The sequence below is a fragment of the Miscanthus floridulus genome, chromosome 10 (assembly GCF_019320115.1).
Source record: "Miscanthus floridulus cultivar M001 chromosome 10, ASM1932011v1, whole genome shotgun sequence".
Taxonomy (NCBI): domain Eukaryota; kingdom Viridiplantae; phylum Streptophyta; class Magnoliopsida; order Poales; family Poaceae; genus Miscanthus; species Miscanthus floridulus.
In genome coordinates this window covers 65,832,117-65,855,000 of record NC_089589.1, presented here as the reverse complement: position 1 = coordinate 65,855,000, position 22,884 = coordinate 65,832,117, and the positions used below count along the sequence as shown (strand labels likewise).

General features: G+C 45.9%; 1 non-coding gene and 2 pseudogenes across 1 annotated transcript; all 3 read right to left on the bottom strand.

Annotated features, from left to right (window-relative positions):
• The window catches only part of LOC136488789 (uncharacterized), a 93,916-nt pseudogene extending 84,791 nt beyond the window's left edge, over positions 1–9,125 (bottom strand).
• A 1,689-nt stretch (positions 9,126–10,814) lies between these two features.
• On the bottom strand, positions 10,815–10,925 carry LOC136490442 (small nucleolar RNA Z279/snoR105/snoR108). The gene has a single exon (XR_010767726.1). It is a non-coding gene; the product is annotated as a small nucleolar RNA Z279/snoR105/snoR108 (small nucleolar RNA).
• Positions 10,926–17,538: 6,613 nt separating this feature from the next.
• On the bottom strand, positions 17,539–21,805 carry LOC136488787 (uncharacterized; annotated as a pseudogene).
• Between the last annotated feature and the right edge of the window lie 1,079 nt (positions 21,806–22,884).

The following is a 22,884-nucleotide window of genomic DNA, read 5'->3' as shown; positions in this document are numbered from 1 at the left end:
TTTCAAAGTCTTTATGGATAGAGAGTACGAGGGGGATGAAGATCTCATGTGTGGCAATGTTGGAGAGACTAATTGATTCAGGAAATTTCTCATACGAGCATGGATTTGATGAGGTGTTTATGAAGTAGCTTCCATGCTCATTGATGTAATCTTCCTTTTCAAGCTCTAAGGGTGTTTCTTCATGAATGTCTATAGGTGGAAACATTGTCTCCATCATTCCATGCCTATGACATTCATTGGTCGTTTTATTGTCTAAGATTTCCCTTCGTTTGATGACTCTTGGGTAGATCTTGTCCAAGACCTCGTCCATCCATTCAATGGCAACAGCACATCAGTTCTTAATATCCTCCAGCCATTGTTGTTGCTCTTCTTGGTCTTCCTTGTGGCCTTCATGACTCCTATGTTTTAGTTGTCTTAGTGTATTTCTAGGGTCATCATGAGTCTTAGGAGAAAGAGCATAAGAGGGATCATCAGGGTCAAGGATGGGTTGAGAGATGCGTTTAGATAAGACATCTAATGTGGGCATAGAAGGGGAGAGGATAGGAATGGCTTCTAGATGGCTCAGCTCTCCTTCTATGGCATCACTTGACATGCCATCCTTGAATTCTTTCCAATGTCCTATATGGGAATAAGGACACTTTCTAAGAGATCCCTTCTTGAGAAGATTTGAATTATATTCGCTCGAAGGTCTCTTATGAAGATGAGAATTTAATGCTCTTCCAAAATCAGCACCAAAGAGGTCATCCTTAATTTCAACAGGGATTTCCAAAGGTGGAATTCCTTCTTCTCTTGGGGGATTTTGGGGTATTGGTGGTTCAGGATTGATAGTCAAATCTTAGAATGGAAGTGGTTGTGATTTGGCTTTCAAAATTTCCTCTTCTTGATCGGAAGATAATTTCTTCTCTTTCTCAGGGAGTTCATTATGAATGCTAGTGCATGAAATCTTTCCACTAATTTTATCAAGCATAGCCCTTACTTCACTAATAGACAAATGAAGGAAAGCTCATTTAGAGGCCGCATCAACGGATTCTATGGAGTCCTTGGTAAGAGCCATGTAAAAATGTTGAAGAAGTACAGGGTCTTGAATGGCAAGGTCCGGGCCAGTGATGATGAGTTCGTTAATACAATCCCACGATGTATCAAGAGATTCTTCTTCTAATTGTCTAAAACTTAGAACCTCTTTTTGAAGGCTAACCACTTTAGAGATGGGAAAGAAACGTAAAGAAAATTTAGAGCATAGCATTTCCTAATCTCCTTGCATGCTTCCTACGGTTTGACTATACCATGTTTTAGCTCTTCCCGTCATAGAGAACAGAAACAACTTCCAGCTTAAGGTCTTGTCAGACATGCCAGCAATACACAAGCATGCACAGGTCTGTTCACACTCTTGTAGGTGTGAGTATGGGTTTTCATTGCCTCCTCTAGAGAAGGATTTATCCCGAATCAGTTTTATTAAACATGGGCGCAGCTTATAACCAGGTGTTATGATAGGCTCTGAGAATTCTGGTGGCTTTAGACTTGCGCTCGTGGGTTTAGCATATTGATAGATAGGAGTGAAATCCATGCTAAAAGAAAAATTAAAACAAAAGAAAGAATAAAAGATAAAAGGTTAAGCTAGGCATGTAGTTAATTCAGCAACCATTTCCTCGGCAACAGCGCTAGAAAGCTTGTTGTATAAATTAACGCACACAAATAAATCCGCAAGCGCACGGATACCGCTGTAGCTTTCACCCGGAGGTATTCCAAGTATCGTATCCATAGGGAAATATGTGAGACTAACTATGGTCTAACTTAACTAAGGGTAGCAATAAGGTTAGGATAAACAGGAGCATAGAGAGGATAACTAAGGTTCTCTAGTTCTGACTTGGGTAAGCTATGTCTTTTACTATTCAACTAGAGACATTACTAGGAAAAGACACCAACAGAGGATGCTTTCCTTCGCAACTGCGTCCTACTTGCGTCTACTAATGGGAGGTGGACTACAAAGGATCAACGAAGCTATATAATACATGCTATATAGAACTGATGTCACACACATGATCTACCGCCTTCTGAAATGCAGGGTGCATCCACGATTAACCCAAGTCTAAGCACCACACTTACACTTATGATTAATACTCTATTCCCTCTAGAACAGGAATAAAGCACTCAAAAGAGTCGTGATCCTAATGAACAATATAAACAAGATGCTTACTCGAATTAGAAGTTGATTACCAAAGAAATCTCGAAGGCAAGCTCAAGTAGAACTTGGATCTGCCAAGGTACAAGCCGTAGAGAGAACACCGATAGGCCAGCACCAACTCTAAACTCTTCCCTTAGTCTCTATCTCACAATTTCTAATCATAAGACTAAAACCTATGGAGGACTAATCTTCTCTTAATAGCTGGCTCTGATCCTTATGATATGAATTAGGGTTTCAGGGATCTACTGACGGAGGGGGGTAGGGGCTCATATATATAGGTCAGAGCGTTAATTCTAGACCCTCGGATCAAACCGACTTGAAAGAACAGTGTAGATGCAATCTAGGAGGCGGTGGAGAACTGACTTTCAAAGCAGAGGCTGACTGGTGGGACCCATAGGCCGGCCAGCCTGTTGGTGGGGTTGGCTAGCCACACATGGCATCCCCTCGGGGTCTGCTTCAGTGGAGAGCCTCCTAGAGTCTTCTAGAATCTTTCCATGCTGTTTACGTGGCGGAATTCTATAATTTCCATTGACGAATAGGTCCCCCTTGACGGTTTTCTTGATAAACCCTGCTGAAAACACAGATTCACCAAAACTCGTGGAATTTATTAGTTTAGACCCCTATACCTATGTTTGGTGATGAAATTAAGTACATATGCAGGTTATGTTGATGGTTTATAATTGATGTTAGTGACCGTCAACAAACACCCACTTTAGGATGATGGGGCGATGGCCATCGGGCAGTGCCACCAACTCCCTGGCGCGATTCTGCTCCACGGACTTGATCTCTTGCTCCATTGCCACTCACCTTACCGGATCACCTTGTGCCTCGGCGAAGTTGGCAGGCTCACCAATGTGCGTCAGATGCAGCTCGATGAAGAGACGTTGCGGCGGTGGAGGCGGAGGCTGATCGCCGATGATGTTCATCATCGTGTGGTAGCATAGGGGCTCATCATAGTAGTAGGCGTCGAGACGATCCTCATCATCCTCCAACAGCGTGGCATACTCCACTTGATCGCCAGTCGCTTGCTGCTACCGCTGGTGTAGGTGAGGTAGCAGGGGAAGCAGAGGATGACAGAGGTGGTGGTGGTGTAGCCAGCTGTGGTACTGGAGGAGTAGCCGCAGCTGCCGATGTCCCTCCAGGCTCCCTGGACTTGGTGACGGTGAGTGCGATGCAAGTGGTGGTGACGCTGGTGATGTAGTTCCAGCCGCCACCGGAGATGCACTCTGTGCTCCCCCTGCTCCTCTAGGCCACCAGTACTCGAAGGTGAAGTCACTCGCTGCCAATGTCGAGCTGCTAGGGTCTAGTGTGGACCAGTCCTAGCCATGGCCCTCGTCAAAGACGATGTCGCGGGCAACCTTCACGCGATGTGTCACTGTGTCCAAGATGTGGGAAGCCTTCGCTCCTTCTACGTACTCGATGAAGACGCCAGGCTTGTCGCGATCGTTGAGCTTCCCGAGCTGGTTCCACTCCTTGGTGTAGGCGACGCAGCCGAAGGTCTTTAGGTGGTTGACCGCCGGCGTGCGCTTGTGACAGGCCTCATAGGGGAACTTGCCCAGCAAGCTTCGAGTCGGTGAGTGATTGAGCAGGTGAACTGCTATCATCACCGCCTCCCCCCAATACTTGGCCGGCATCCTCCTCTACTTCAGCAGCGACCAGGCCATGGCGACCATAGTCTGATTCTAGCGTTCGACCACATCATTCTGCTGAGGAGAGTAGGGCGCTGAGAAGTGGCGCTGGATGCCCTCGTCGGTGTAGTAGGCAGCAAACTCTACGATGGTGAACTCGATGTCGTTGTCAGTGCGCAGCACCCGGAGCTTATGGCCGCTCTCCTTCTCTGCCATAGCCTGGACCTGCTTGATGGCATCCACGGCAGCATCCTTGGACAGCAGCAAGATGGCCCACATGAAGCGGGATGTGTCATCCACCAGCAATGGGAAATAGCGTCGCCCACCTGGAGTCGCCGACATCATGGGTCCACAGAGATCACCATGAACAAGCTCGAGCTGCTCCTGCGCACGGTACACTGCTTGGCGGGGAAAGGGAGCCGACGCTACTTCATCATGAGTAGGTGTTGCAGGGCTACTCGACGTGGTTGATCGCCGGCATCCCGCACACCATGGCCTCCTTGCCGAGCTTGTGAAGCGCCTCGAAGTGGAGGTGGCCGAACCGCTAGTACCAGCGCCAGGCTTCATCATCCTTCCTTGTGGCGAGGCAGAGTGGTCACGCCGTCTCAAGGTGGAGGACATATAGGCGGCTTGGGCCAGATGGCGATCCCAATTCCTGAGCATGTCCTTGTCGATCTCCACCTTGGACCGCCTTCATCGAGCTAGCCAAGGCTCATGATGGAGTTGCGCAGCGCCGAGAATGTAGTAGACGTCATGTAAGACGTGGTGCTCGCCGGTCTTGCCCTCAAACACGATCAAGCCCATGCCTTGAATCTCCACCCTTGACGTGTCACCGAATCTCACTGAACCACGAACAGAGGTGTCGAGGTCAGAGAAGAGCTCGCAATGGCCGGTCATGTGGGTGGGTGGCACTACTGTCGAGGCACCATCCATCGAGCTTGTCCTTGCTAGAGTCGGTGTTGAGGAAGGCACGGGCCCGTGGCTCCTCGATGTCGAGGGAGGCGTCGGTCTTGGAGCAGAAGCCTGAAGCTTGCACCTTCCCGCCGTTCATCTCTACATCCTACTCCAGGAAGCCATGGGCGAGGAAGAGAGCCGCCTCATCCTCCTCTGCTTCTACGACGTGCGCTACTCCGCCACGCTCACGTCGAGGATGGGGGCAATCCTTTGCCCAGTGACCGGCGTGAAAGCAGTTGAGGCAGGGTGTCGTTGCGGTTCACCCTGCGCCACCGCTGCCTTCTCCCCTTGCCCGTCGCCGTCACGATCACCCTTCGGCTTCCCCTTCTTGCCACCACGAGGACACTAGTGGCGTTCCTTGGATGAGCTGGTGGGGCTAGAGCCTTCTCCTCCTCCCTTCTTCTCCTTCTGCCAAGCGAGCCACTGCTCCTTGGTATACATCAGCTTGCCACCGACGGTGATTGGCTCGGTGGGAGGTGCTTCATCACAATCGTCCACCATCTTTAGCCTCCCGGTGACCTCCTCAATAGTGAGCTCCTCGAAGTCGAGGAGCGTCTCTATCGTGATCACTAGCTGGGAGTACTTCGGCACCGCGCGCCTCCATGAGGTCCTCGTCACCATAGCGGGCCATATGCTGCATCAGGGTGGTAAGCTAGAGCGCAAAATCTTCAACTTGCTCACCGGGGCGGAAGGAGAGGTTCTCCCAGTCACGACGTAGCCGCTACAACGTCGCCCGGTGGACCCGATCAACACCGATGTGTGCCACGGCAATGGAGTCCCATGCCTCCTTGGTCATGGCCTTGTCGGCGAGCGGAGCTCCCATCTCTGTAGGCACGGTGGCGAGGATAGCCTCAAGCGCCCGCCGATCGTCGTGGTACGGCACCACGCTGCCCTCGACAGCCTCCCAGAGCTGGCGAGCCTACATCTTGACCTTCATCAGCAGGCTCCACTCGTGGTAGTTGCTCTTCGTGAGCATCGGCCATGGCGCGCCCACGCCGGACTCCTTGTGCACCGTCTGGATGGCCGCAGGAGACCCGCGACGGCCTCCGCGTCCACAATGGCGCTCCGACGACGGTGATGGAACATGGCATCAGTTAGGACTCCGCGATCCTCTAGGCTGCCTCTCCCATCTCCACGTGCAGTGCGGCAACTGTGGCCGCTGCCGCTGCCTGCTTGGCCGTCTCGATCGCCTGTGTGGCTGCGGCCTCTGCAGCAACCAAGCACTGGGATGGATCAGCGTCCGGATCCGCCACACCAGCAGCGGGGTTGATCACCGCTCCGTTGTCGGCGTTGGCGGCGGCGGCTACGTGGCGCACACGCTCGCTGGAGGTGGACATGGCTCTAGCTCTAGCAAAACCTAGGCTGTAGATACCAATTGTTAGCCAGGTAACACTCAAAAGTGGGGAATTTGGTTCCTGCCAGAGGGCAGCTTGGCCATAGGCCGCTTCATCGAATTATATAGGCAAAAGCAAACTTGGGATACAAGAAGGTCCTCAACCACTACAACATATTCTAACTGCATAAAGTAGATACTACTTGGATGCTAAGGCATCAATTGAAAACTACTAGACAGTGAATAGTAAATAGCTAGGTAAATAACTAGATACATTGAGGAATCAGCACTAGGTTTAACCCTCATTCTGGAGGCTCGAGAAATTGTATTAGGCTCTTGAATTATGTAGTGATGAACACTTTTTGAGAAGAAATTACTAATATGATAGGAGAACAAAACAAAGTGAACTGATTACATCATTGGACATATAGTAAGACTATGTCCCTGACCTAGATACCCAGCATATGCCTTCACAAATGATATTAATTACCTTGTCAGCCCCAATTTCAATCTCATTAAGCTTCTCAGTGATCTTCACTATGTCAGGCCTTTTCTGACTTTCTTTGTCCATACATTTCAATGCTATCTGAGTGCATGTCTCAACTTGGCTGCAGTATGCTTCAAGCAGGGAATCACTACTACTGCAAGTTTCGTGCAACTTGTTCCTCCAGATCTCTCGGACCTGATAAATCAAATTGTCAAGCAGGTAGATACTATTTCAATGTAAATATGATGTATAATTAGATTAAAAATGGTCCTGATATTAAGATGTATCATTTCTTACTTGATCAATATACTCATATGAAGGCATGTCGGAACTTTTAGGGTAGCCCATGGGCCCTGACACTATCCTTATCATTACAGCACCCAAGCTGAATATGTCAAACTTTCCTGAAATTTCACCTCCGTGGATGTATTCTGGTGGCTGGTAACCACTGCATTGCATCACATGCAATGAATTTGTAATGCACCGAGTTTGTTAAGTTATAAAAGAGATAAGTTCAGTAGAGGTATTCGACTTACAGCGTTCCATAAGGATTGTGGGTGGTCCGTGCTGTCTTGACCAAGATCTTGGACAAACCAAAATCTGTAATCTTTGGAACCATATCCTTATCTAGCAATATGTTGTCAGGTTTGAGGTCAAAATGGTAAATAGGTTCTTCTAAATCCTTATGCATATACTTTAGACCCTCACAAATCCCCTTGATTATTTTGAACCGCATGTGCCAGTCAAGCTTAAGTTCACAACACTCATCTATAGTAGTAAACAAAAAAATAATCAAATGCAATATACAAGACAATATTCTTTGTAGGCATACTGAAAATGGAGCAGCTGTACCCGAAAGATGTTTTTGTAGACTCCCATTGTGCAAGTGTTCAAAGCAGAGCGCCGTATGTATCTCATCAACAAAAACCTTACTTCCATCTAACATGATAAAAGGTTTTTTCTTTGTTTCATAACAATAGCCAAGAATCTTTACAATGTTTTGATGGTTAAGCTTCACGAGGGTATGGAACTCATTTCGAAACTGCTTGTTGTCTGGGTCAGCATAACAAGGCTTCAACTTCTTCACAGCAACATCCTCTTCGTTTTTAGTGACTCCCTACCAAATGTATGTTGTCAGTAGTTAGTACAAGTTGACCCCCTTATATATTTGGTAAAGCAGGACATGTAGGGGTTGGGTTTGTTTTGTTTCATGTTACCACATCCTGAAGATGGTTATTGTCCACGTTGATATAGTAATACCATTTCATTTCGAAACACTACACAGTTTTTGTTGGCTAGACATATTACTGTAGTTAACAAAAATTGAGCATGCCCAAATTATCTTACCTTGTAAACAACTCCAAAAGCTCCTTCACCAAGTATGCGCTCCTCTGAGAAGTCGTCAGTAATTTCCCTTATGAATTGAAATGGTAGATCCTCTAGCACCATAGTTGTCCTGTAATTTCAGTTAGTACAAAGTCATGAGTCATGACCCCTGGGTGAGAAGATTGAAACGTATGCTATGTTTTATACATAGAAAAAAAAAAGAGCAAAAGATTATTTGTGCTAGTACAAAGACCACCTTAGTTATGAATCACAGATTAAAGGACGAAATATGAAAGCAAAGGCAGTGGGCAGAAGCACTGCAGGCGCACGAGCAATGATAGATTGCGATGAACTGTATGTAGGCTGATCGTGGGGATCCTTGATGGGACTGTATGTAGACAGATCGAGCGCAGTAGCAGAGGCTGTAGATTAGAAGATATGTGAACTGGCTAGTAATGGACAAAGAGAGACAAGAAATGGGCGAGCCAGGCTAGGCAGAGAATCCGCTTCCTCCTGAGATTATTCCCTCAGGTGTTCAGTGCGCACATGATGCTGTCCCTTTTAAATTCCGGAAATAGTGGGAAAAATCCATTATTTAGGAAAAATACCAATAAATTGGACAGAAATATATATCCAAGAGGTACGAGAAACACTGCAAGAGGAAGAAGGCTTACTTAGCTTCTGCCGTTCAACAAAATCCGAATTGAAAATGAACTACGATGAAATGATATTGCTCCAAGTTGGTCTCGGTCAACAAACGGTTGTGCGAGGAGAGAAGTAGCACAAGCTTTATGTGACGTGGCTATAACTATAAAGCTGTTGTTAAGGGAAGCAGTACTATGTACCGTATGGCTGGAAGAACGAAGAAGGGATGGCCTCCGGCGCCGGAGAGTGGAGACTGGAGACGACGCGCGCGGCTTGCTCCTTGCTTGCCCTGGCCCCTGTATGGGTATGGCTGTGTGCTCCGGGGGGGTCGAGAGCGTGGTTAACTAGAGACCGGCTAGCCTCTTATCTATGCGTGGACTCGTGACTCGCCGGCGTAGTAGTGGTTGCTTTTGGATCTCGTACTCGGTACTCCATGACCGGCATGGCACACTGGCAGTGCCACAACCAACACCTAACAGCCCGCAGGGGAGGGATGCGGGAGAGAACTGCTGGGGGAGCAGGCCCTTACTGGAGCGGCAGCTGAAGTTGCGGCGGCCGGCGGCGTGGAGATTTTGGGAGTAGTCGAGTAGAGAGTTGGGGAGAGAAGACTTGTGGCAACAAGTTTTTTTACGTTGGGCCGTTGGAGCTTTGGGCCATTGTTAGTTTCTTGTATTTAATTTTGTAAAAAATCCAAATTACTCTCCCAAGTTTAGCATATGTCCGAATAACATCTAAACTAACATTTGCCTTTAACTATTTCTGTTAGGTTAGTTTACCCCCTTAACAGGATTTATTTTTGTTTGTCCACGTATAAGATCAAATTTTGTGACGTGATTAGAGACATCATAAGTTATCTTAGAAAAATGCATCTCAATTCCGCAGGATGCAGCCACCACGCCGAATATACGTGAGAGTAGTAGCAAACCAACAAGACAAGTGATCAACACAATGATTTATTCTCGTGGTTTGGTTACATGCCGTGACGTTATGGCAAGTCCTCAAGTGATGATTCACATGCTAACTAGCGTGACAAGCTAAAAGAATCATAGGTTTGTTTGACAAGCAATGTTTTTTTTTCTCACGGACGTTGCTAGAACTGTCATGAGGCTCTTGCAACTTTTACCTAATTTCATTACCTTTAGTGAGCGTGTAAACTTGATTGAACACGTCAATGCTAAAAAATGCAATTTCTAGCTATTATATTGAGATGAATTTCTTTCTCATCGTTAGTGGTGGCTTTTCATGATAATTTAGGTGCTCCATCTTGTCCTTTGTTAATCTAAATACACCTAGATTAATAACTTCTAGGTAGCAAGACATACGAGCATACCAATAGGAGAAGTTTGTGCCTCAAAGCGTGGGAACTATGGGGTTCCATCCTGGTCACTCCAAAGCGTCGAAGCTACACCATCGTGGGCAGATGAAAGTCGTGCAGCGTGGTGTGGCTACACGAGCGTGGTTGGCACATGCAACGCAGTGTGTGGGAGAAGGGGGTGGCCCAGGATACTACAATAATACAAGTTTAGTAAGCTGAGTGTGTATTTCAAAAGTAAAAGGACGACATGGAAACTTGGGATAAGTTTAGGGAGTTGAATGTGCAATTGAAAAGTACCGAGACCTGAATGAGAACTTGACACAAGTTTAGGAAGTTGAATTTGCAATTTGAAAATACCGGGATCTGCATAAGAACTTAGCTTAAGTTTGAGGACCATCAGTAAAATTTACTCCATTTTTTATTTAGAATATCTTGTGCATGTCTTGATAGTTAAGCAAGACACTGATACTGAGAAGACTTTTTTTTCCAACTTGTATGGCGAATTTGCCCGGTGGGTACACAATGATTAACGGCTCGATGGTTAAGCAAGACATTGCTACTAACAAACTTCTTTTTTTTTGCATGGGTTCACACTTCACAGTGATTCACGCTGTGTCTTGGTCTGCATCCTGGATCCTCCGTTCATATTTTTGAGTAAAATTCTTTTAATGCTGAATTTAATTTGTAATATTTTTAATACATATTTATTCAAAAAAATTGAATATTTTTATTGAAAAAGTATTTATACAATATTTTATCTTAACCCCAGTAAACCTACCGCAGAAGTGACTGTTTTTTAATATTTCTATAACTTTTAGTTGACCTATCATATCATATAATAGTAATAGTTAAGAGAGATCAGAATTTTTTTCATCTAAACATACTAATATCAAATTAATTAAATATTGATATTTAGATATTTAAATTTAAATTGCTTTGGCTTCGGTATCATCAGATGGTAAACAGTGTGAGTGCCAGTTGTCGTAACAGGCTTATTTGGGGCAGGCACCCCTCTCGCAATAAAAAACGCGAGCTTTTACCACCCATCATTTCCCTTTAACTGCCAGAAGGATCATGCTTTAGAACGGCGCACCCGCTCACTGCTTTATCCCGCTGCCCTGCTCGCCCGCCTCTGCTTCACCGCCGACGTGGGACTAAAACGACTTCCCTTCATCCCTTGGTTACAGCAGGCGATCAGCCGCTGATTGGGCTTCAAAGCCTTAAATTTCTTCCGATCCAGCTGGGGCGGGCCCACTAAGTGTTTGACACGACTCGGCTCGCCGCTCACCTCGCCGAACAACCCCAGCCAATGAGCCAACTGCAACGTCGGTCGCGTCCAAATGCCGCCGCCCACCGCCGGTGCGATGCGGGCTGCGGCGGGGTCGCTCTCCACCGCGGCGCAACTCCAGGCGCAGGCACGGTTTCGCCCACCGCCGGTGCGCCAAGGTCCAGGGAACGCTCCTTAGTGCCGCGCTGCACGGCTTCGCCGTCCGGATCGGGTTGTGGTTTCGTCGGCGCTGTTCGACATGTACGCCAAGGCTGGATGACCCCTGGATGATGTTGTCAGGGTGTTCCACGAGATGCTACATGGAGACGCTGTGGTATGGTATGGTATGGTATGGAATTGTAAGAGCATGTCCAAGAGTTCCCTAAACTCCTGTCGATACGGGACCCATGGGGTTTCCCACGGAGAAGAGAGAAGAATACCTAGTCCAACTAGGATTCCCTACATGTAATCCTACTAAAACTAGTTACACGTAATCCTACTAGGATCTCTACTTTGTAACCGACTAGGACTCCCGCCTCTCCTGGACTATATAAAGGAGGGCAGGGGTCCCTAGATCGGGACAGACACACATAACCGACAGAACTCACAACCACAACATACCTCGCAACACAACAAATAGCGTAGGGCGCAATATACTATCCACACCAGACTGGACGTAGGGCGCCGTGACTTTCCGGCGTGCCGAACCAGTATAAATCATTGTCTCCCTGCGTTTACCATCGAGTTCCTGCAAACGCCGATACCCCTCCGAACAAATCACCGTCCCGGGTACCCCGTGACGGGTTGCCGGTGGTAAAACATCGACAGCTGGCGCGCCAGGTAGGGGTTCTCGGCGCTTTGCGTTCGAGAGCTCGGTGGACCTCAAGATCAACGTTCGTCGCAGCACTCGTCGGCCCTCGTCGACAACACGCTGCGACACTCGTCGGCCTCGTCGACAACTCACCGAACTCACTGTCATCGTCCATGTCTTTCGTGACAACTCGATTATCAAAGCAGCAATAACCTTCTCGGGCTCCGACTCCCTTGAATTTTGGCTGAGATCAACACCAGAAGGCAAGTCGGTGTGGAAGAGCCCGATGATTTCAAGAGCAGAAGATTTTCTCAGATCGGATCTTAAGTCTCACAACAAGATCGAAATCCGTGCTGGATGTCGGCGGCCACAGCATGCATCAACGCCGAACTTTAATCATGGAAACCATAAGCTGCACGCCCGATTCAAGGTGTCTGGATTCATACAGCAGCACGCAAGCACAAGGTTACATGCAGCAAGCCAACAACATGCATGCAAGTCAATCTCCAAGACCGACTCGGATCATATATATGCACGAAGTCAACAGCGTACAACAAATCAATTTCAAAAAAAAACAGAAGACAAATCTTTCTTGTGCAAGGGCTACGCGTGACTTGCTAGCGACTTCGAGGCAACTCGGCCCTACGCGGTTTCGTGTCCAACCCGGACGCAAGCAGCAAGTCCTACTCCTGAACGAGCAAAGCCAACAAACAAGCTAGAAAGAAGGGAGAGGAGTCCGTGATACGTACAGAGACATACAAGCTAGCTACACATCAAGATATTGGGGAAGCTTTGTCCTGCATAGATGCGTATATATACTCATTAAGTTGAAGCTTAGTATATATATGCATGGAAGATGCACGTACCATCAAGGCACACGAGAGGATGCAAGCTGCAGGCTGAACAAAAGTCCACCTAGGCTGCACGAACGCGACAAGACAAGATCAACGCGGATAGGCCGAACGGTACAGACCAAGTTTAACTCGGACACGGTGGGCATGCGACACTACTTCACTATGGGTTCCGAAGTACTCGACAACGGACTACCAACGACGGCTTCAGAGTACTCGACAACGGGTTCTGAGTTGTTCCGAGTACTCAACATACCGCGATCGCTTGTTGTAAAAAAAAACCCCCGCGATCGCTCAACCGGTTTACCTCATCAACAAAGTACTCGGCAGAACTGTTCGACTACTTCAAGGTGTTCGACTACATCCGGCAACAAGAGAGCTATCAAATCTCCTTCCAGCTACTTGGCTGCACGCCGCGCCGAATGCAACGCCAACAACTCGGCTGCGGTGATGGACAACTCTACCATGAACCAAGCTAAGTGACGCTTTAATTTTTTACATTCCGGATATTATTCATATGCCTCTGTGGCCATATCATCTTCCCTTAACGGTTGTTAATTTCCTCGGATAGTAAGCCTTAATTCGTGAAGCTTGTTTTCTCGAATGGATGGTCACGTCAATGAACCTCTGAACCATACGGATGGTCACGTCAAAGAACCTCTGAACCATACGGATGGTCACGTCAATGGACCTCTGAACCATACGCGAGATTCAAGTGCTTAAACGTAACAGGCTACTACCCAGGAAATTAACCGACCTAGCAAGGGAAGACACAAAAAAATCATCATGCGAGCAAACATAGTGCTCTACAATCATCATGCGAGCAAACATAGTGCTCTAGGTCTTCTCTTAACGGTCGCCGAATTCCTCAGGTAGAACACGCCTTAATCCGTGAAGCTTGTCTACTCACATGGACGGTCACGAACCGAGTGCCAGGCTCACATGGTCACGTCATGAACCTCTGAACCATACGCCAGAGATTCAAGTGCTTAAACGTAACAGGACACTACCTGAGGAATTTGCATGGCCTAGCAAGAGCAAGACGCAAAAAGTTTATATGCATTTCATAATGCCGGGGCCCGCCCCTGATTGATTATTCAAATATGGGACATGCTCCCCACTTTATATCCGGAATGTTATTTACAACATATGTTTATGTTTAACATGCAGGAGAGCTACATCGGTACCATGAGATCGGGAAAAACAACCCAGATAAGTTGGGAACAGAAATCAAGACAAATTCAGAAAGAACCCGGATTGATCAGAAAACAACCCGGATGAGGTACATACAAGTTCAGAAAGAACCTGGACGAAGCGCAAACAACCCCGAAGAGGTGCTGCAAGTACCAAGACAAATTCAGAAAGAACCCGGATTGATTAGAAAACAACCCGGATGAGGTACATACAAGTTCAGAAAGAACCTGGACGAAGTGCAAACAACCTGGAAGAGGTGCGGCAAGAACCAAGACAGGATCAGAAAGAACCCGGATGAATCAAAAACAACCTGGAAGAACATTTCAGAAAGAACCCGGATTGAAAAAAAAAACCGGATGAGATACATACAAATTCAGAAAGAACCTGAACGAAGTGCAAACAACCTGGAAGAGGTACATCAAGAACCAGAGAAGTCTAGAAATGACCTGGATGAATAAAAACAACTCGGAAGAGCATCACGGCTTAGTCAAACACTAAGCTCAGGGGCTCGGCATTCGCTTCAACTATGCCCGGGGGCTCGAATTCAAGGATGAAAGACCAAGAATACAAGTACTCAAGACTACAACAAAGACAACACATCAAGACCCTTCATCCGATTTCTATTCTAAAGAAAAGTACTCGAAGAAGACTCGGGGGCTACGGGATACATAACCCCAATTTTTTTTGAAGACAAGAATCTGGACCCTCCAACTTTTGCAAGCAAAAGCAATAGGCTCGGGGGCTACACTGACTGAGTGCACTTTTGTCCAAAAGTGCACATCAGCCGAAGAAAAGACAAAGAAGACCATCTCAAGGTTTCACTTCAAGAAGAACCTGGAACGGATTTACAACAACTCAATGAAGACCAAGAAGAACAAGAAGGCTTCCGAAGCTCATCCATGAGATGCTCGGGGGCTTGTCGATACGGGACCCATGAGGTTTCCCACGGAGAAGAGAGAAGAAGACCTAGTCTAACTAGGATTCCCTACATGTAATCCTACTAGAACTAGTTACACGTAGTCCTACTAGGATCTCTACTTTGTAACCGACTAGGACTCCCGCCTCTCCTGGACTATATAAAGGAGGGCAGGGGTCCCTAGATCGGGACAGACACACATAACCGACAGAACTCACAACCACAACATACCTCGCAACACAACAAATAGCGCAGGGCGCAATATACTATCCACACCAGACTGGACGTAGGACGCCGTGACTTTCCGGCGTGCCGAACCAGTATAAATCATTGTCTCCCTGCGTTTACCATCGAGTTCCTGCAAACACCGATACCCCTCCGAACAAATCACCATCCCGGGTACCCCGTGACAGGTTGCCGGTGGTAAAACATCGACAACTCCCTCCTAATTCTTATTTTTTAGAAAGATAAAAAAAATCATCTCCAACAACTCCTAATCTTAACTCCTAAAATTTAGTCGCTTCGAAAAAAAAACCGAGCCAATCCACGTAACTTTAAGCACACCTCGACTCCGCGTACCCTTCCTCTGCGGCCGTTCCGCACCGCCCGCCGCGCTCCCCTCCATTGTCCTTTCTCGCGCGGGCGCAGCCTCACCTTCCTCCTCTGCCGCCGTTCCACACTGCCGGTCGCGCTCCTCTCCTCTGTCCTTTCTCGCGCGGCCTGCGCTGGTCCTCTGAGATGCAGCCCCCCTTTCTCGTGCGGCCATGCTGGTGCTCTACGGAGATGCAGCCCTTTCTCGAGCGGCCGTGCTGATGCTCTTCCGAGATGCAGCTTGATTCTCAGACCGGACCCCCTGCCCCCTCCAGGTTGGTCACCATCATCAAGGTGGATCCGTGATGAATTTGGTCATGATATTATTCATGGTGGTGATTTTTGCCTTTTCTCTTTTTCAGCTGCATATGTGGGACATCTGTATATCTTGCTACTAGATTCTGAAGTGCTGGGTTCGGTTGAGAAGAGGAATGAATAGATTGATTTCTTCCTTTTTTATTTGTACAATTTTGAGTTAAGAAATTTTCAAAATGAGTTCAGATCTAAACTCACGGTCAGCCAGTGACGCACGACGTCGCCAAGGGCTGGTCCGGCGTTCAGGTACCCTGCCGGCACGCTTGCTTGCTTGCTCCGATCAGTGTCTGACACACTCACTGCTTATTGGCTTTGTGCGACGTACGCAGATATTTTTAGATGTTATTTATTGAAAACTTTTGGAGATAATCTCTTTTTTTTCTTCCTAAATCTTTTTAGAGTTGCCAAACTATAAATTTTTAAGAAAAAAAAGTAAAGAACTCTTGAAGATGCTCTAAGGTCGTCGGGTATTCGAGATTTCCGAGGGCTGCGGAGGCCCCGGAATTCTGGCAAATAGTGGCCAATGTTTGTAGGCTTAAGTAATCGAACCGGTTCCCTAGAATTGTGGCGGTTCAACTGCTATCATTAAGCATCAGCGATCAGGCACAAACAATCTGATGAGATGTTGTTCTGTAGCTCAAATAGTCCCTTCTCTTCTCCTAAGATTTGGGAGTTCAGAATCGAGCAAGGAGGGATTGTGAAAATATATATATCTCTGTTGCAAGCCTGCGAGAGGCTGCAGCTAGCTGCTGACCTTTTGTTCTCTCCGGCCATGGCCAGCCTCCAATGCCTCACCCTTTGCAAGAAATTTCAATATTTAACCCTGAATTCGCAAGCCTCTCAGTATTTGACATCCAATTCGTAAGCCCTTCAATATTTAACCCTGCGCACGCGAATTGTTTCAATCCGAGGGATTACGAAGGATTTGTCTCATTTCTTATTTCCAACCGCCTCTTTACACTGTTTAGGCCACGGGAAATGACGATACTACCCTCCTCTCTTTTCTGGTGGTCTGGACGCTCGCCTAGGACATCGCTTCCGTCGGTTCGCGCACTTTTCTCCCCGACATCTTCCCTGCCGGCCCACCCAACAGTTCCTATAGTCCCCAGAACTTAAATTCTACATAGATCTAACATATGTTGTCAAGATCAACATAAACAACGCATAAATTATAATCAAATTTCAGCGTACACAATAGAACCAGTCATACAATTTAGTAAATAGGTTCAAGTCGACAGTACAACCATGTAGGCAATTTAGAGAGTACAGGTTCACATAGAGACAATAGAATCATCCAGCCAATTTAAGATTACAAATTCACATAGACAAAAGAAACATCCTGATGGCTAGGAATCTAGAACAATACAAAAGTCTCCAAACGATGTTCTAGGAATATTCAAACATCGATCTTCTTTCCCTTCTTTGGAGTGAGTTTTTTCTTCAGACCTAGCATCTTCCTTGGAGTGGCCATAGTATAACTTGCCCCTTCTCCAGTTTGACTAAATACCATAGGAAAATAGATTGGTTCAGTATATGAAGTAAGATAAGCACAGACATGTTAAACATAGTGAATAATTTTACCTTCTGGTTACTGCTCTAGGGCTTGCAGTGATCTTATTAGTGCCTCCAAATTCCACCATTGTTAACTGCATTTGGCTAAAAATGAGACAAATGTTTAGCCTAAAAAATAGATAGTGTTCCAAGTTCCAAGTCAATGTTCAGTTTATAGAAATTCACATTCTTGTAACAGCCCGGGACTAGTGCTAATTTCTCTTGTGCCTTCTAGTTCTTGCACAGGTCCAGGACTATTATTCATTGAATTTTCTTGCACATGAACCTTCTGCCTTTTGGATGGACTAGGAGCCGCATCACCTTTGGTAGAACTAGCAGGCCTACCTACCTTTCCTTTCTTGGCCTGACTTTTCATGTAAATGTAAAATTGAGATAAGTTCAAAATATGAAATAGAGTATGAGTTTGTTCGAAAAAGGCATACGCATTTACCTCTTCTTTGTTCCATTGAGAGGACATTTTGGGGATGTTGTCCTATGGCCATGACCTAAGCAATTTTTGCACTGCACTTGCCACATGCCTTTGCCCCTGGGCCTGCTTCCCTTGTTCTCAATACAGCTAGGTTTTCTAAGTTCCCATTGTCTTCCAACCTCTCTCTTATTGAGTGGTGGTAGCACTTTGAATCTAGGATCCACACGTGCCCATGGAGACTTATCAGGTAGTGGTTTGATCACACCACCATAGGCTAGTCTAAAATGGTATACTGAGTAGTATGGATCAAGGTAATCTTCCAACTTCGGATTTCTATGTGTGGTGATTAGAAGCAAAGCATGTGCACATGGTTTCCCTGAGACTTGCCACTCCCAACATGTGCATGTGTGATTCTGAATATTAACCACATGTCTTATGATCTTGTGCGAAGCTATGACTTCTATCACCTCTGCTTCATCCCGTCCACCTTCTTTTAGGTTCAAGTGACCCAACTGCCGACTCATTGCATATAGTTGGCGAACAATTATTAGCAACATTACATGTCCTTCAAATTTCTCACCTATTCTCCTCCTTCTTGCATAAAGTTCCATGAACTTGGACCTAAGAGTGTTAGCAAGGTCAGCTATTGGGAGGTCCTTAATGTCCTTGACCCAATTGTTCCAAACCTCTGCCACATTATTAGTGATATGATCACACTTTATTGCCTCTGAGAACTTGCTCCTCATCCACTTCAACTTGTGATTGGCTTTCAACCATGGCTCAACCTTTTTATTTATTGCATATATCTTGTTCATTAAATACTCATGGTATTATGGTTGGAAAGTCCTTGTTGCAGGATACATTCTCCCAAATGCAGGCCCTTGAAACCTCTTGATAAAATTCTTCATGAGATAGACAAAACATTCTCTATGCTCTGCCCAAGGGTATACCTTCTTCACTGCATTCTCTAGACCCTTGCAAGCATTTGAACTTATAGCTAGGTGCGGTGGATTCCCAATTGCCTTTTGCAGCTGCTGCATAAACCAAGTCCAGTTATCAGTAGTCTTACCATCAAAAAACCCAAATGCAACTAGAAACATCCAGTTGTGCTAGCTAGTGCTGTAGCTGAAGGTAAGTGGCCATTCCATCTACCATTGAGAGCTGTGGAGCAATACTCAAAAATGGCCTACAACCATTTAGGAAACCATCAATGCTTCGTTTGAAACAGCAAAAGAATCTATGAAAAAATAGACCTTCCTCCTTATTCACGATGTCTATCTCTACAACACTTCCTAGCATCCTGAGCTCAATCTCTGCCTTGAAGTTGAACAAATATCCAAAACTTTCTTCCCATGTCTAAAAAATGTGCTCTGATGCCAAAGCTGTACCCTTATGCACAGTTCCGTACCCAATTTTGACTTGATACATGTTCTCTAGCTCTTCTTGTATTTTCTTTGCACCCATGTTTGGATTCTTCTTTAGAAGAGGAACTGCCTTCTCTGCTACCCAATGGTATGATGCCATCTTGGTCCTCACTCTCCCAGTAGATGGACAAAAATGTTTTTCCTTATTCAATGTAACATGTCAAATAGAAACAAACATGTTACTAACACAACATATATAAATGAGGACTAAAAACTTCATAATACATTAAGTCAGCATGCTGCATATGAAAAGTATTAGTACCCTGACTTGTTGTTCATCATGCATCAGCCTTGCTACAATAGACCATGGACAACCCTCAGCTTTGCAGTGCCCTCTGAATAATTCTTTACAAGATTTATCTATTGCAAGTTCAAACTATCCCTTAATAGCATGCTGCCGCATTGTAGCCCTGAATTCATCCATACTAGCATATATGGTTCCAACTTTCATTGGAGGGTCTTCTCTATCATGGAACACAGAATCCTCACCAGGTATACGATCATCAACCATCAACTCTACATCTTGTAGTTCCACATCATCAAGATTAGTTTCATTTTCCTTTGCAGCTGCCATCCTAGCTTGCTTAGCCCTCTCATCCTCTGCCCTAAGACCAACAAACTCATACATTGCATTCTCATCCATCATAGGGAGTGCAACACCAATTTGATCTTCTGCAAGAGGAATAATCTCTAGACTGTCCCAATCAATTGCACGAGGAACAAATGCCTCATTGCTCGAATGTATTGTTCCTATGGCATTATCATGCCCCACATTGCTTGCCACTGCCTCTGTTACAGAGCTACCGAACACTTCTTTGGGTTTGTCCTCAATATCAACAAACAAGAACATCTTCTCGTCACCCATCCTTTCAACAAATGCAAGAGATAGTTCTATATCATTCAGCAACCTCCTTTCTCCACCACCACTCATGTCAAACTCATGTATTATAGGCTGCTGCCCGCTTCCCCAATTGAGCCTTGCTTTCAAGTCATTTTCTAACATCTCCAAAGTATAAGATCAACAATCCACAACCCATTCATCACATTTTCATGGCACGTCAATAGAGCAACCATCATTGAACTTAGTAGTGAACTGAGAAAACTGAACACACAACCTAAATGCGCCATCCCGATTGACTCCATCGTGTGTACCAACAAAAAATAAAAGAGACACAAAAAATCAATTTTGTGCCCCTCCCCAAAATCAACAGGTACTGTAATTTGAGAACAGAGATTTGAGATCAGGGGCTTACTCAGGAGGAGCAATCAAGATGGAGGGGAGGATGGCCTGCTGGCATTGGGCCAGCTGGGAGACCGGTCGTGGCCTGCCTACGGCGATGGGCGAGCACAGCCGCCCCAAACCCTAGGCCCTCAGGCCAGGGAAGGGCGGCGGGCGAAGGGGGCCTAGCCTAGTGGAGAGGCACTGCGGGCGGGCGGCTACGGGTGAGTGGCCGGCGGTGACAGGTGGCCACTAGCATGGCGCGGTGATGGGCGGCAGCCTATGCGAGTGGAGTCGCTCGTCCGTGTGACTAGCGATGGAAAGAACAAACAAGCGAACTAGTTATGAACGGCTCTAGGATAGGATAAGGAGGCAGGGGTAGTTCGGTCATTTTTCATATCCTAAACAGTGATAAGAGATATCTGAAAATTGAAAAATATAGGAAATCTCAAAAATCCCTCGGATTGAAACAATTCGCGTGCACAGGGTTAAATATCGAAAGGCTTGCGAATTGGATGTCAAATACTGAGAGGCTTGCGAATTTAGGGTTAAATATTAAAATTTCTCACCCTTTGCTCCTCCACTACTCGATTTGGCCATGATGGCATGTGCACCGGCTAGTGGCTGGCTAGGTCCCGGGGTGGCCACACACACTTAGAGAAATGACCTTTCATCCATGGCCAAAAAGTATTTAGTCTCTGTATAAAATTGCAACCATGACTGAAGGGAGGACTGGGACCTTTAGTCTCGGTTTGTAATACAAACTAGGACAAATTCCACCCTTTAGTCCTGGTTGTAATGGAAACCAAGGCGTGTCAGTGCGGGAGGTCCTACCTTTATAGCCGGATTGCAAAGCATCATATCCTCACCTTGTCATTGTCCCATTATTTGTATTACCATTTCTCATTTCATCAACAGCAAGAAAAGAGAACACATAATTTGCCTTGTCAAACTGATAGAGCATCAGATCAGACCAAGACATGTACAAGCTAATGGATCAGTCAAATAGAGACATGTACAAGCTAATAGATTAGTCAAATAGAGGGTACATGCTAATATATCAATCAAATAGAGACATGTACAAGCTAATATATGATAACACATAAGACCAACACATACACACTTGTAGATCAGACAAGTACAACGTAATAGATCAGACCAACAGATACACAATTGAAGATTAGAGCAGATCAAAGCATGTACAAGCTAACAGATCAAAGCAAATCAGAGCAGATCAAAGTAGACCAAACAAGCTTACCTCATTTTCAATGCCATTGTTGTCTTCTTGCTCTATTGCATCAGCGCCGCCCGCATCAAGAACTGAGCTGCTGGCAGCAATTGATCCACGAAGCCTGCGGTTGGCCATCGATGGAGCACAGCCAGTGTTGGATCCAGACTTGGCATGACACCTTGGAGTGCGCGAAGCCAGGTGTTTTCTAGATCCACTCGCTCCGCTGGTTAGGCGAGGAGGAACGAATGGGACGGCAGCGGATCTAGCTCCAATGCAAAGAGGCGGAAGTGATTGATTGGTTAATTCCTTGACTCAGCGGTATAACCATCTTGCTCTCTCTCTTTATATTACCGCAAACTAGTTGTCAAGCTCTTTAGTGTAGCTAGTTGTGAGAGCTTGTTAGTTTGGTTAGTGTGGCACTTTAGTTAGCCTTTGAGAGCACACTAACTTAGTGTAGTAACATAGAAATTATGTGGATAGAGACTATAGAAACTAGAATTATGGTAGGTGGCTTGCTTTTTAGTAGTCTAGCGCAACACTCGCTTCGCCTCATGTTTGTCTAACCGGTTTGCTAAGTGTTGTTGTACAAATTTTTAATAGGCTATTCACCCCCCCCCCCTTAGACATTAGGACCTTTCAAGTGGTATCGGAGCCATGGTCACCGTGATTTAAGGCTTAACAGCCTTCGGTGTAAAAATGGCTCAAATCAACAACACCAAGAAGCCACCACAATTTGATGGCTCAAACTATCCCTATTGAAAGGCTAAGATGACAACATATATCAAGTCAATCAATAGGAAGGTTTGGAAAGTGGTGGAGACCAAGATTGAGATAGAAGATCCAGAGAATTCCACCACCGCCGAAGAATTGCTTGTCCAAAACAATGACATTGCTCTTAGTGCCATTCATGATACCATTGATGAGAGAACATTTGAGCAAATGAAGAACATTGAGATGGCTCATGAAGCATGGAGAAGTTAGAGGAATCATTTGAGGGCACTCAAGCCATGAAGGGTGCCAAGGCATATATCCTCAAGGAAAAGTTTGCTAGTTTCAAGATGAAGGAGGATGAAAGTGTACTAGAGAAGTTCCATAGGTTACAAGTGCTTGTCAATGATCTCAAAGCACTTAGTGAGAAGGTGGGGGACAAGGACTTCTTCCATAAGTTCTTGAGATGCTTACCCTCAAGATTTGGCACATTGGTCACTATTCTA